We start from the raw sequence: 13,736 nt of genomic DNA on the forward strand, positions 1-13,736 counted from the left end.
CCATCAATCGTGCGTGTCCACGTGTAGTGTGTATTTAGAGGAGAAAATCCTGGTTCTGAGCCGACGCCATACTTACCTTTTGACCAAAGACAACTTTACGGTCATTTCTGACCGGCTTGTCGAGCGCTACATTCGATGAAACGGGTATCAATGGGAAGCAGCTGCCGTGCTGATTACAGAAATATGAATTTTATTCTGCACATGGCGCTGGAACCCCCAAAATCAGCGTCTAATGTTTCATTGTGATCGACGTTTGGCATTGTCACACAACAATTCTGTGTGGCAAAACGAGAGTGGAGCTGAGGGTTACCAAATTCTGGAAATCTGAAAAGAGGACACTTTTTCAGAACTTTCAGACTTGCAAACCGGAGGAATATCCTGGAAAAATGGTAAAGTTTCCCCACTTCGTGATGGGTCGACTAAAAAAAGGTCAACTTTCTCGCTCAGTGCCCGAAATACAGTTTTTCTTTAACATTATCAGGTGGTTGCCTAAAAAAATGAAAAGAGGTCAACTTTCCAGCTCAGCTCCCGCCAGAGCGTACTTCGGTGCTGATTTGCGGCATGTCAGTCGAATTTTACCGTAAATTTCACTAGAATTTTCAAAGAAGAGGACAAAATCTCAAAAAAGAGGACAAAAGGGCGTCCTCCGAGGACACTGTCAAAAAAGTCTAAAAAGAGGACAAATCTTTTTAAAAGAGGACTTATGGTAACCATAATATCATGGCACTACCCCAACGTTGACACTGCTTTGCACTCAGTTGTACACTCACTTGAAATTCCTGTTGTAGTTTACCGTTCCTGGCAGATCTGATTTCTACTGATGCTGCGATATAGGATGTAGAGGAAGATTAAGATTGCAATAATAGATGGTTTAGCAATTGCATCGCCACCGACTCGTCAACATCGTTAAGTGCTTTTTACGCAAGATCAGATATCGTATTGACTTGCATCGGAACGAGAAGAGCTAAGAAGTATGTGGATCGCGTAGAAGTGATGCTTACAAACTTTCATGGATCAAGGATAAGTATGAGCAAAAAAGTTGACAGTCATCGCTGCGCCGAACACCTCGGAAAAAGTGAGGAACAAGGTGGGAGGTTTTACCTATACATATCAAATAAAGGGAAGAGAGATATCTAAATAGTTGGGATACTCATGATGACAGATTGTGACAGACAGACAGTGCCTATCAGAGTTGGGATCAAGTCAATACCTTCGAGTCACTAGTCATCTCGAGTCATTGCTCATTTTGACTCGAGTCAAGTAAAGTCAATCGATATTCGAAAGTGACTCGAGTCAAGTCAAGTCACCCGATATTTGGAGGTGACTCGAGTCAAGTCGAGTCAAGTCAAGTCAAGTCAAGTCAAGTCAAGTCAAGTCAAGTCACGAGTCGAGTCAAGTTGCTTTTTCGAAGTTCGAAGCATGATTACGCCATTGTAGTTGGCTGACTGTTAGAAATATAGATTGAGCGGTCATTCATTTTGAATCGAGGAATGAATGTAGAGTTAAATGTAGGGCCTACATATAAAAAGACGTTGTATCCCCCACACACACGTAGAACTGCTAAACTATACGTAAGTAACTGTATATAGTCTAGGTTTATATTTATTAACCGAATAGAATAGAGAATAGAACAAGTGACATAAGAAAGTAGAAATGAATTGATATGATTCAATACACTAACCACATACACACCCATGAGATACAATTCAAGCCTATATATACCAATGGTTGACGAGTATTATAAACTTATGAACTATATTCGAATTCTATTTAAATTAAACAAGAGGTTTGGTTAAGGTGAGAACAGAGCACATTGAGCAGTCTATAGAACAGAGATAAATATTTTGCTATTAGATTACTTTACTATACTAGTTTTCGACCACGCATGCTGTAAGCTCCGATGACTTCGTCTGCGGTCAATTTATTCGTGATAGAACAATGGAGGGCGGCTCAGTAACTCGCACGATCATTGAATGATTGGTCGCTCTCACAGCACAGGTTCCACCAGCGTTTCGCGAACAATCCGAACATTTTCTAAAACGTGGTGTTCGAGTAAACAAAGGATTAATATGGCATTTCCATATCAATACAATCATTTGCATCCCATGATTCAGACGAATGCTTATGCTGTCGAAAATTGATACCTCCTGGGATGCATCAATACGAATCAAGCTCTATGCACCTTCAACATAGCCCAATTTGCATATTTTGACTGTCTATGCAAGGGGTATCAAATATACGGCACGCGACGCGATTCTGACAAATGGCTCTATTATCTGGTACAATTCTGACAAATGTTAAGATTTTTAGTACGAAATACTTTCATTAAATAATCCCTCAATACCGAAAATATCGAGCATTCATAGGCCACATTATAACCATCCGACAGTGTTGTTGCGGTTACACTGTTGTCACAATCAGCAAGAAGTCGCTGCCATTGACACCCAATTTCGAGGAGGCAAAAAAGCGCACAGTGAGTTCACGGTTTTATGAAAAAACGGACCACAAAGTACTGTAGTTATGAGCAGAAGTCAGTTAGAAACCCTTTTATGCGGGTACATGGATATATGATTATGACACAAAAATTTAATTCAAATATCTGTGGCCGCGCGCCTTCTGCGCTTATGACTTCTCCTGGGCTTCCAGAGAAACACGAATCGCGATATAAAATGAATTTCAACGTCTGCGTTTACGGTTAATCGCTTGTATACCTCACAATGCATATGCCTACACACTACACAGGACTGTATAGTCAGATTACAACTAAAACAAAGCAAACATAGCAATATGCCAGCGTTTATCGTCAGTAAAGCCGCTGTTTTAGCAGTATTCAACCCACCAATCATCGTAATTTTGTCAATTTCATTGTTTGCGAATAAAGGTGTTAATAGAATACAACCCTATATGGTCCGTGATATACCGTAATTATTATAATATATATAGGCTTAATATAATTGAGTATTCAAATGAAAAACAATGGCATGGATTTTGAGGTAACATTTTAAAATCATTTGACTGGTCCTGCCCGCGAGTGCTCTGAAGGTTTGAACCCGGCATGCGAAGCAAATTGAGTTTGACACCCCTGGTCAATGCGAATGAATTACGGCCATTTTCTCAACTACTTACTTACTTGAGTAGATTTAGAGTCAGTCAATTCTACACTGTAAAAAATCTGGTAGATTTACTGGGAAATCTCTGTCAATTTTACAACGAATTACCGGTCGCAGCCAATAACTGTGCGTAGCTTGTAATTTTACATTTTGATATGTAATATTACCTTAGTTTAGATGTAAGTCAAGTTACCAGAATTTCTTCGCAAAATTACTGACAGTTACTCGTAACTGCAGTTTACCAGGCAATTGGGAAGATTGATTAGCTTCATAATCGTTGCAGCCAATATATACGTGGAAATGAATGTTACTGATATTTCATTCTCGAGGTGATTTGACTTGATTCAACCTCGTTCGCGAAACTGGGGTCTGTCGTACGGAAATTGTTGGCCCTAGTACCAATTTTAGTATAGTACATAGTAGGGTACAAGAAACAACTGACAATCGTAGCTAATGTAGTTACACCATAGCCATTATGTTATATTATAAGGCTATATGGCTATACGGCCGTTCTCGCTGGTTACGTTCGTTGTTACGGATACGGCTGATAAGTTAGAAAATCAGTTTAGGATGTATAATATTGTTCGGGAAACTAGAAATATCAGCACCGCATGCTCAGCTGACCATTTGCTAATGGCGGACAAGGCGACCTGTAATAGGTTACAATAGGATACCGTTACGCGTTACTGGTTTTCTGAGATTCGTAGTAAACAGCCAACGCACAACTGTGACATCACAAGGAGCGTCTCGTTTAGTAAGTACAGTAAGTAGTTAACAACACTTGGGATAAATATCAATTTATACGAAATTAGATGGAAAAGAAAGGAACTATATGTCATGATAAATGTTTCTGTATGAAAGAGAAATAACCTAAGTCAAACATTATAACGTGGCCAGCAAATATTATTGGTGGCATGTCAGCGGATGAATACGACGTATTTCGAAATCGTAAGAGTGTCGTATCGTTATCTGGCCATTGTTGAGATTTGAGCAAAGGGTGGAGCGAAGTTTGTTGTGCTTGAAGAAAGCGGACACGATCGTGGAAGATTCCTAGGAACGCTGAATGGGATACGCATCGTTAAAGGTACAGTACGACATAGTATTTGTTACCGTGAATATCTGCGACTGTGCAATGTGCACACCACTTTGATTTCATGATTGAAATATTTCATTCTCCGCATTCTCTGTTCTATTTTGGGATACTAGTCGACTTATATAGTGACCTGTGACACCACATACTCCGCCGCGGAGGAGTTGAAACTGTTGGCTTGTTTATGTCATTTTCGGGCCATAGCATAGAGATGTTTTCATCCACTGCCGGATTTGTTTGGCACACATGCCACTTCATATCCAGAGTGGAATTGGTGAGGAACCTTTTGCTTCAATACATTAGATAAACTAAGTCATGAATCTCTGCTATATCATGTACAAGGCGGAGCCTTCATCACACAATGTACCAGTACCGGTACTTCAAAACATGTTACCTTATATTTTTGTTAGCCTATTTGTCTTAGTAGTCTTTATAATGTCATGTCTAGGTTAGGAACTTTGCTTTATATAGCGACTTACTCATGAATTCTTTTTAGTGGAACTGCAAGATACTAGTTACACAGAAGGAATGAGGACGAGAAAAAGAAATAATTGGAAGTTTCGCCGGTGGTGGAATTAATTCATCTTTTCTTGCGACCACTCGTGTTACTGCATGTCTCCTGAAGAAGAATTAGACCTCCAGCAGCAATACTTTTCCATCGATTACCCCTTCATCGTGATATCATGAATGAATATACAGTTTGTTCCACTGTCGTTTTGGAAGTGTGAAGAAAATTTTGCGATATTTTAGCATCGGGTTGCTTTGCGATAGGTATGGATGTACGTACGTTAATTTACAAGTTGGTATGTATCCTGATTTGCAGGGACAGCATGTAGGTAGCAGAGATGAGCATGGATTAGGATTAGGTTTTTAAAAAACAGGATTTGTAAAATTTTGTCGGATTTGGATTAGACATTTTTTTCAGAACGGATTTGGATTGGATTTACATATTTTCTGGGAGATTGAAATGTCGTGTGGCGAATGGCGACAAACTTTATTCAGATCAGTTAATAATGTACTTATGGTTACTAAGTTATCTTGAATCAAGTGAATCGTTGATTGTGAAAGAAAATTTTCGAATCCCTCCATTGCATAAATTGGTATTTTTTCTGAATTTCCAGTTGGAATCGGATTAGGATTGGACATGGACTTCAATATGAAAAAGTTATGGTTTTGGATTTGGATTTGAGGGTTCGGATTTGGATTGGATTAGGACATAGAAATTTCAAATCCGCTCATCTCTGGTAGGTAGGTAGGTAGGCGGTCTCGCTCTCAAATGTACAGGAGAACATGTAGATTGGATATACCCGGAGGGGACTGTAACATTACAGTCTGGCGTGTAAAGTGAGATTACCGGACGAGTGTAAGTTGAATTTGCATTGACTAACGGTAATGTTAGATTACCACGAAATGTCTGGCTACCGTGCTTCCAAACATTTCGCGGTAAATCGAGGTTTTTATTTTTTACAGTGTACTTTTACTTCAAGTAGTTTTAGGTGGCTTATGGAAGAAGTACTTCTACTCGTACTTGAGTAGATTTTACGTCACTATTTCTACTTGAGTAGCTTTATTGACTACTTTGACCACGCCTGGTTACAGTCTTGTACTTTGGCATTCAGCTTTGCCGGAGCAGGGGCTGCCACAGCGGATACGTTTTTAGCATTGTGTGACTGAACATGTCCATACAGTTGTAACCATACCCATTTCTCATGCTTTTGACCGGCATTGGAATCGATTTTGGTCTTCATTGTCTTGGTTCGTCATGTATAGACTGATACTATTTAGTCTTAAATGTAACAGACGAGCGTAGGCGGCCTACTCAAACCCCGACCAACGCATTCAATTACCCTATGATGTCAACGTTGTATTATGAAGTACTACTATTGTCTCGAACTAATTGAACTGTTATTGATGGTAATTTGATCTCGTTGAATAAATGGATGCTTCGATGTACCTCACAGGTACGTGACTGAATACAGCGAGGCGACGAAGATCAGATAAAACAAGCACGAAACTTTTGAGTACTGCAGAGTAGAGATGTATGGATCATCGTTTTTCGGGATCCGGATCCAATCCTGTTCGATGAAATACGATCCTGTTCCAACCCGGATTCTGTTTTCGTCTTCAATGTTAAAGTCCTGATCCCAAAATATCCTGCTAAAGGCTGAGCATTTATTGCCCCTGTCGTTGATATGTTGTCTAATTATACCTCGACAATTTGTTGAAGTTTGCGGTGTAATGCAGAAACCAACTGGGTTCAAGTTCATACATAAAGCATCAAGGTAAATAAATAGAAAGTCAGTTTCGAGCACTAGAAATTTAGAATCCTGTCCTGATCTGGATCCGACAGTCGGGCAAAATTGCCCGGATTCCTGTCCGGTTAGAACCCAAAATACTGATCATGTACATCTCTACTGCAGAGTGAGTATTTAGAATCATGGAATTTATTGCTTTGCATGCTTACGATTTAAGATTTTCCAGGCATAATAATTGCTTCACACGTTCTACCCATATATGCGGTTCTACTTGCGCCTAACATAGCCTACATATTTCCACGGCTTACGAATGAGAAATAGCTTGATTGATGAAGTAATCGAGATTTGTACTGAGTTATCGGCTCTTTACATTGTTCTAAAGTGGTTTGTTGAATCTTGAACCGGAACACCTCCAATTTGCGTGCATCGCGTACAAATCAACCGACCACAGTCGATTCTTATTTATGGTAGACATGCTTATACGCTTTCAGAGATCCACCTGAATATGGCTATCGCTAGATCAGAGGTTCTCAAACAGTTAGCCACAAGAGCATTTTGAGGTGGGCCACCGAGCTATTTGGAAAAATGCAGGGTTAGTAAAAATTTAGCTGTATCTGTTATATTATTGGCTCAACAATATATTCATATAATCTAATTATAGGCCTATGCAGACTACATAAAGTTTTTCATCCTACTCTGATGGGACGTAGTGGCACGTCTGGAGTCACAATGTACATGTCGAAAATGGTAGGGGAAACGGTCGCTTTTGTACCCGGCTATGACAATCCTACGGGCAACAGCAACGAAAGTAATTCTGATTATATAGTAACTGGAAGTTAATGCTGAAGTAACCAAATATTCCGGCATGTCCATATGTCGTATGCCATTGAAAAGGGTGTGCATTAAATTCGGACGTGTAGACGTGTAGTGTAAAGTGTATTTGATCTAGATTTAATGTACTTCAGAAAGTCGTCTTATTGTAACATAAAATAGCCATAATTTTAATTTATTATCAATTATCAACTTCCTGTGGAAGTATGCTGCACCATCGTAACGAATCGTAATGGATTTAGAGCATCACAGTAATCTTTGTAGTCGGTTAAAACGTCCAGCCTTGAAACCATTGCATATAATGTAAGAGTCACAATAGTTGATTGCATCATTGGATTGATTGTTCTGACATCGCAACCTCAGTAGGCACAAGACATACTATATGTACATTGTATAAAAAATTATTTTTCCGCTTCTTTGTAGTATCCCATTCAGCAAGGAATTGCTTGAAGCTGGCCCAGAATGGTTATTATTATAGGGCAAGTTTTTGTTGTACTAAAATCGCGAGAAAGTTGCACTTAATTTTAACAAAAGTTGCATTTATAATTTTTGTTGAATTAGTAGTGTATGAGATACTCGAGATAACCTAGTTCCTGCAGATCTGTCAAATTTGTTACTCTGGCGATACCACCTCGGTACCAGACATGGGGTAATCGCGATTAGTAATCGTAATCGATTACGACGATTACAGCATTTTCAAGTAATCGTAATCGCAATCGATTACATTCGAAAAAATTCCGAAGTAATCGTAATCGTAATCGACTACTCCCATATCTAATCGATTTCTCCGTGAAAGAACGATTACTTTTTATTTTTACAAGGACTATGACATAACCTGAACGATGAACATTCATGAACAAGGATACCAGTTTCGTGATAGCACAAACGTCTGATTTTCAAACGCCACTGCCCATTATTACGTCAAAAGTAGCCTATTAACTTTGCTCGTCATTGCGTAAGAAGTATCCACAGTAAATAGATATTCGATGTACGACTGTACGTACATTAGTGTGATTGTAAGAACACCCACCGTTTATCATGCAGGTTATCAACACGTTCCACACACCACTACCTGGCAGCAGGATAATTAATCACTACTCTGCCTAGTTTAAAATAGTAACTTGCGTATTGATGTTTGGTTAATGGTTATGCATAGTTAAACGCAGTTTGACCGTTGCTGCTTGGCGAGCATTAGGCCTATGTAGTACGTACGTACACCGGACAAAGATTTGAAATTTTGTACTCGTCAAATAAAACATAACGGTTTCCACAACGAAGCATTAAAAATTAACAGCTGCTGATATATATCATAACGGAGCCGTTTTTTCGTTTCTCGTAACGGCAGCTTGCAGTACATTATCTGCAACAAGCTGAAGACAGGATCTTATGTTCTCCGCATCTTATTCTCATATGAATCTACTTGAAACGGGCGCCAATCGTTATTTCACAATTCTTACTCAACATTGGGCCTCGCCGCCATAGCCATGGGCTTATATAACATGTTAGCGTGGGTTGTAGCTAGAATCAGTACCAAAACAGTAATTCGTCCCCCAGTCCAAACGTTGGTCTTTGACCCCTATAGGGTGGTATTTTAAAGTTGAAGACTGAATTTCGTCAATAATATTGGTAATTGCATTATATTACTATTAATTTTTAATCATCTCTCAGCACCCGATGGTGAGATTTACCTGTAGAGCTGGGGGCACTTAATTCATAATTATAATGTCTGGTATCTTGTTGTAATTAGGCCTACTTTAATGTATGTTGTCAATTCGTGACCTCCGGTCTGTGACATATTGTTGTATGCCGAACGTAGCAGACTGAAAGAAAAACTTTTGTGAGACGCACACACAAATTGTCATGTCTTTAATGCTCTGTGCGTGCCCGGGTGGCATCTGCCTAGTGGGCTCAGATTGGAAGGATCGGACTATTAGTCACGCCCACCCAGCGCGCCTAATGACAATGGACACATACCCTAAGTTTCGGCCTAGTTCTTTCTTTAGTAGCACACTTCGTTAAGTCGCGTGTTGGTCGAAACTGCATATGTCTTTTGGTGTGTCGTGGCACGATATTGACTGGAACCTAAATGCCTAAAATTACTATAAATTAGGGTTGCATTTAAAACACAAAGCAATTTAAAGCAAACATGTATGAAACAAGGCCCTTGTTTAAAATATGTTTTTTTCAAGCCACTTCGTCACAAATATTTATTTGGGACGTCATAACCGATTGACATTGACATTTGAAAATATATAGGGTAAATATAGTTCCTTTGACGAAGTAGCTGTGGTATAACTGTTGAACAGACTCTTTTGAGGGTTCCAACCATCCCATATCGATGTACGTCGGCTAAATCGGGTGGTAATTGTCCGGAGGCTCATACAAAATGTTTTTTGGAAAGTATTTACACAATTATGGCATAATTTTACAACTTAAAAAACACAATTTAGGTTTTTGAATGCCTTTGTTTAAAACACTGTTTGAAACAAAGTGTTTTAAACAACTATTTGTTTTAAATGCTACCTTACTATAAATCATGTATGCTTTCTTTCTTGATGGGGAGACGTATGCATTTTAAAATCAAGCTATCTAGAGAGAATTTTCAACTTAATTAAATCTCTCGAAAATACTCTATAAGTTATGTTGGTTTACGAAATACTTTTGAGTACCGTTCCTGCTCATTCCCAACCCTATTGGGAAATTTGGGGCGCGGCAGTCAAGGATCTGGAAAGAATGTAAATCGTCGGGTGCGATAAATCGCCCTTTATAAAAATGGGCAATTGGTACATTATGACGTAACAAGAAAATGACGCATCTTTTTTAGAGGAAGTCTCTTATCTCATCAGGCCTTTTCAGCGCAATCCATATATTGTCTTCCGATATAACTTCTAAAATGTAAAATAAATGTATTCGTGAGTCCTTTCCAATGTAATCGTAATCGTAATCGACTACTTCCTGATTTTGCTGTAATCGTAATCGTAATCGTGATCGCGTCATTCAGAAGTAATCGTAATCGCAATCGATTACATTCATAAAGTAATCACATATGTCTGCTCGGTACACAGCAAGAAAAAGGCGCAATGCGGGAATAATCTACCCCAAAAAAGCCAAACAGCATAGCCATAACCCCCTCCCCCTCAAACAAGTCAAATACCACACCCCAGATCCTCTAAGTCTGCAAATTTGATGCATGGCATTGCAGAAAAACTCACTCTTTGCGACTTTAAATATTCGGGTTCATTTCAATGTGAATCTACTATTAAATCATAATAATTGATAATATACGAATGTAAGTGTCGCACTGATTCCGAAAATCTTCTTCCGACTTCTGAATTCTCAAAGTATTCGGCCGTGGCATATCGTTGCGCTTCATGTCCATATTTTAATGGTGGTACTACAAAATCTACTTACCATTCAATTCAAGTACACGGATAGCAATGGCGTTGTATGTAATTTGAATTTGTTATTGTGAATGTCACTTCCATGGCAGTTCATGTCTCGCCTTAGATCAGGAAGACAATGTGTATTTGAAAACTGCATTGCCATACAGGCGTCGCGATGTCTGCTATTCCCTTTGATCATTTGATCAACCATTTTATCGTGCAATCCAAGATTTCGAGGAGCGCGATGCCGGCTGCATCGAACTCGCGAGTGATATTGGTCGCCGGCGCGAAAGCAACTTATATTGGAGGATTTTGTAAAAGGGGTTCGAGTCCCTAACCATGAATTCACCACTGTCTTGACCTCTCAAAGACAAGGTTATACAGCCACGGGAATAAATACTCTTCCATGATGAAAATTTACCAACAAATTCCTGCAATATTGATAAATTAAGTACAATAATAAATATTTCGAAAAGAGCCATATATTATAGCCAAAAGAGACATATATGGCTCGCGATCCATAGGTTCCCGACCACTGCCCCAGGGTGTACGATGCACCCGGTTGAAGAAATATTATCTATAGATCGACGGGCTACACCTGCATGTAGCGCTCGCTGCGAAGGTCTCGGTCTATATGCAATGGTCATTTTTGTGTCAGGGACAGGTCGGTACTTTTCCGAGACCTTCAGGTCGTACTATGTTGGCTGTCTTATCGAAAAAGAAGACTGCATTTGCATCCATCATATATTATCTAGGGTGGGAAATATAGGAATTTGTGGTCTCAAATGTGATGATTTGTGCAAGGATGGTACGTTTCAGCTTTGCTACAATTCGCCGTAACGATTATGCGCAATTATGGCGTCTACATTGTAACATCGGCAAATCGATAGCTTGCTGAAGTGAAATGAGTTTGTTTTCAGCCTATCTACGGTAATGATATCAGAATGTCATGTTGTGGCTGGTTTCAGAAGTGTTGTGGGCGTGCGTCATCATCTGAAGATGAAGAATATGAATCGTCAGCTAAAACCAATAATGCATATGCCGACGTTATATGCGTAAAGGATACAGAGCCACCACTTCCCAGCGAAAATCGGCAACAATTCGCGCCGTCTCGTAAGTGCTCCATTAGGTGATCATGATCAACTCAACTTATTGGGGCTCTTTATACATAAATTTCACCAATGGGTTGTGGGTTCGAGTCCGATCGAGGTCGACCCTAGTGTATCAAGGCCGATACTTGAAGAATAGTCGCATATGTAAACCCTATTTTATCTGTTTGAATAAACTTGTTGAGAGTCACAACAAGGAGTATATTATGAATGTGAGGCCGTCGATATCATTCAAGACTTTCACAGAAATGAGTTGAATCAGTCTTGATCACAGTAACGAACAGTGAACCTTCGTCATTTTCCTTCTGATCTTTACCATATATCAGGGGTGGGCAAACTACGGCCCGCAACACCGTTTTGTGCGGCCCGCTAAAGGCTCAAGAAACGAATTAAAAATATCGATAAAATCCTATCCATCCTCTTCTAAGAATCTGGACAGCCGTCATTCATCCCTAGTTTTGAAATTGGTGATTGATGTTGATGAACTTATGAAATCTCGCCAATGTTTCTGACGCGTGTACGATGTCATCAAATCAATGGTTCGTTTGTTTTAAACATATACATTATATCCATATCCTCACTATATAATCAAATACCAATGTTGCGTTTTGGTTTATATTTCCAATTTATATAGTGCGGCCCACGAATGGATTATGATGATGAATGTGACATCTAACTAATTCCCTAAACAATTATATGCTTGATATATAAATATATTTAGAATTCATGATCCTAAACTCGCGCTTACACTTACTGCGCCATCTTGCGTTTTCAGTTATCTATATATTGTCTGCAGGAAGAGGTTACGAAAAATACAAGCCTACGAGCGACAGCTAGTGACGACTTCGAATACGACTTTGACTACAAATTCGCCTAAGACTACAATGAGATGATCCAAACCGCAAACCGGAAGATTTGCTTTTGTGAAATTATTTTACTTCGTGTACAAACTTGAATAAACATCACAAAACGGTTTTTGATATAGCAAGGACATTTGCAGTATGATTTAAATCATTGTCTGACATATTTGCTCATGTATACTCAGGGTTGCCATCGACATGGACCCAAAAATAAGGACAGTCGAAAAATTAGATTAGCATGAAATAATCGTTTTTGTAAATACTTTGTATTTATACGAGCCGTGGCATATCACATTCCATACTTTTCACGAGAAACAATCTGCTCCAGCAACTCCTTGTTTTTAGGAAGTGCTTCGGACCTCACGACAGTTCAGGTCTAGGTTTACCTTTACTCAGGGCCGAAACAGCACTTCGTCGCCCCCCCAAAAAACCGTTGGTCTTGACCCCGCCCCCCAGGGTGGGAAACCAAAATTCTTCACCTCGTTAGAGGCGTCAACCAAGATGGTTAAAGGCCGTACACCAAGTTTAGACAAAATCATTTTTGAGCGTATGGAGCAAAAACTCCAGTCACAATAACGCTTGTAGTCTTGGTCCTGGCCCAAGAAAACTTTGTGGAATCGGGTAATATTGCTTTGAACAATTGCGATGTGCAATCGTTTGTGAGGAATGATTGCTGGTAGTTGACAATATGGAATGCCCAAGGTACCCTCTGCAGCAGCTGCCTGTAGTCTGTGGTCGTTGGTGCTGATCGACCTGTGGAAAAATTATTCATCGACTGGCTCAAATGAATCACCATGACACACTTCTTGTATTTTGCGGTATCAATGCGAGTTGAAACAGCGGTCTTTCCTATGGCCTCCAGGTTAATGTCACAATTGCAGATATTGCTATGTGCGAAACACTCGCCCTTCCAGCTTCGTAAAGGCCTCTGCACACTGACCTCGCGACGCAACATCGCGAGTTGCGCGTTGCGAGTTGCGCGTCGTAAGTCGCGAAGCAATGCACACTGGTCCCGGCAGTGCCCACAAGCGGCAACTACAGCTCTTGCGCGTTCTGTCCGAAGTCTCGCAATGGATACACATTGCACAGCTCCCGATA

At 39.8% G+C, this 13,736-nt stretch overlaps 1 long non-coding RNA gene across 2 annotated transcripts; it reads left to right on the forward strand.

Moving 5' to 3' along the window:
• Positions 1–3,162: 3,162 nt before the first annotated feature.
• LOC145439067 (uncharacterized) lies at positions 3,163–12,769 on the forward strand. Of its 2 annotated transcripts, XR_013915088.1 has the most exons (4): positions 3,163–4,194; positions 4,697–5,036; positions 5,449–11,782; positions 12,575–12,769. It is a non-coding gene; the product is annotated as an uncharacterized LOC145439067 (long non-coding RNA). The 2 variants fall into 2 exon arrangements; XR_013915087.1 differs by lacking the exons at positions 3,163–4,194; positions 4,697–5,036 and having other exon boundaries at positions 10,551–11,782.
• The last annotated feature ends 967 nt before the right edge of the window (positions 12,770–13,736 follow it).

Source organism: Botryllus schlosseri, chromosome 5, assembly GCF_051294905.1.
Source record: "Botryllus schlosseri isolate E-star chromosome 5, Bs_hap1, whole genome shotgun sequence".
NCBI lineage: Eukaryota > Metazoa > Chordata > Ascidiacea > Stolidobranchia > Styelidae > Botryllus > Botryllus schlosseri.